This window comes from Poromitra crassiceps, assembly GCF_964638095.1.
Source record: "Poromitra crassiceps genome assembly, chromosome: 5".
Classification (NCBI taxonomy): domain Eukaryota; kingdom Metazoa; phylum Chordata; class Actinopteri; order Beryciformes; family Melamphaidae; genus Poromitra; species Poromitra crassiceps.
Genome location: NC_139642.1, coordinates 61,925,685 through 61,928,381, shown reverse-complemented (window position 1 = coordinate 61,928,381; position 2,697 = coordinate 61,925,685).

The window sequence follows — 2,697 nt, the reverse complement described above, 5'->3', positions numbered from 1 at the left end:
GTAAGGGCTACAGTAGCCAGACCTTGCACATAGGTTGGAAATGTGCCCCACTGCTCAGAGACAAAAAATTAGCCATATTGGCCAGATGGTGGCGCTATAACAGACCCTTTTGCGTATTGACCCATAACTCACACCCATTTAAGCCTGCTAGATTTTCCAAAAAAAAAAACGAACTCGTCCTAGGCCATTTGCCCGAATGAGCCCAAACTTTTTCTGTGTCATCTCTGGACTTCCCTGATCTAAAGTTGTATAAAGAATTTGGATACGTGAAACCGTCTTGAAATGATAAATGTTTAAACTTTGACACTATGTCATCATAGATGACATCATAGATGACATCATAGATGACATCATAGATGACATCATCAGTGATGTCACAAGACTGTCACATTCTCTATGACGACGTCAGTTATGACATCATAGATGACATCATAGATGACATCATCAGTGATGTCACAAGACTGTCACCTTCTCTATGACGACGTCAGTTATGACATCATAAATGACATCATAAATTACATCATAAATGACATCATAAATGCCCTTCTCCTGGTACTATATAAAGCTTGAAGCTTTGAAGCAGAAGCTTGGACCCCGCATCGCCGCTTGCGGCTATATTTATTATTATTATTATTATTCTGCCCTAAAACAGCATGCACGTCAAAAACCGTAAGGGCTACAGTAGCCAGACCTTGCACATAGGTTGGAAATGTGCCCCACTGCTCAGAGACAAAAAATTAGCCATATTGGCCAGATGGTGGCGCTATAACAGACCCTTTTGCGTATTGACCCATAACTCACACCCATTTAAGCCTGCTAGATTTTCCAAAAAAAAAAACGAACTCGTCCTAGGCCATTTGCCCGAATGAGCCCAAACTTTTTCTGTGTCATCTCTGGACTTCCCTGATCTAAAGTTGTATAAAGAATTTGGATACGTGAAACCGTCTTGAAATGATAAATGTTTAAACTTTGACACTATGTCATCATAGATGACATCATAGATGACATCATAGATGACATCATAGATGACATCATCAGTGATGTCACAAGACTGTCACCTTCTCTATGACGACGTCAGTTATGACATCATAGATGACATCATAGATGACATCATAGATGACATCATCAGTGATGTCACAAGACTGTCACCTTCTCTATGACGACGTCAGTTATGACATCATAAATGACATCATAAATGACATCATAAATGACATCATAAATGCCCTTCTCCTGGTACTATATAAAGCTTGAAGCTTTGAAGCAGAAACTTAAGCACGAAGTGCGTGGATCCCTATTGTATCTGTAATGTTTATTAGGGGTCCAAGCACGAAGTGCGTGGATCCCTATTGTATCTGTAATGTTTATTATTATTATTCTGCCCTAAAACAGCATGCACGTCAAAAACCGTAAGGGCTACAGTAGCCAGACCTTGCACATAGGTTGGAAATGTGCCCCACTGCTCAGAGACAAAAAATTAGCCATATTGGCCAGATGGTGGCGCTATAACAGACCCTTTTGCGTATTGACCCATAACTCACACCCATTTAAGCCTGCTAGATTTTCCAAAAAAAAAAACGAACTCGTCCTAGGCCATTTGCCCGAATGAGCCCAAACTTTTTCTGTGTCATCTCTGGACTTCCCTGATCTAAAGTTGTATAAAGAATTTGGATACGTGAAACCGTCTTGAAATGATAAATGTTTAAACTTTGACACTATGTCATCATAGATGACATCATAGATGACATCATAGATGACATCATAGATGACATCATCAGTGATGTCACAAGACTGTCACCTTCTCTATGACGACGTCAGTTATGACATCATAAATGACATCATAAATGACATCATAAATTACATCATAAATGACATCATAAATGCCCTTCTCCTGGTACTATATAAAGCCCCCATCACCACAGCTTAAATCACACTTGTGCAGTCATCACTCACATATCATATATGTGCACATATCAACTCTGACTAAATGTGCAATTCAGTGTCTATATTAATATTATCTGACATATAACCCCCAAGTCACCAGAAGCTTGGACCCCGCATCGCCGCTTGCGGCTATATTTATTATTATTATTATTATTCTGCCCTAAAACAGCATGCACGTCAAAAACCGTAAGGGCTACAGTAGCCAGACCTTGCACATAGGTTGGAAATGTGCCCCACTGCTCAGAGACAAAAAATTAGCCATATTGGCCAGATGGTGGCGCTATAACAGACCCTTTTGCGTATTGACCCATAACTCACACCCATTTAAGCCTGCTAGATTTTCCAAAAAAAAAAACGAACTCGTCCTAGGCCATTTGCCCGAATGAGCCCAAACTTTTTCTGTGTCATCTCTGGACTTCCCTGATCTAAAGTTGTATAAAGAATTTGGATACGTGAAACCGTCTTGAAATGATAAATGTTTAAACTTTGACACTTTGAAACTTTGAAACTTTGAAACTTTGAAACTTTGAAACTTTCACCGGAAGCTTGGACCCCGCATCGCCGCTTGCGGCTATATTTATTATTATTATTATTATTATTATTATTATTATTATTATTATGATTACTAGCTACCACTAATACTACTACTACTACTACTACTACTACTACTACATTTGTCCTGTGGAGGGCAGTAATCCTCCACTACTACCTCCAGACAGTCCGCTGGAAAATCAACCCGAGGAAGACTGCCCGGAA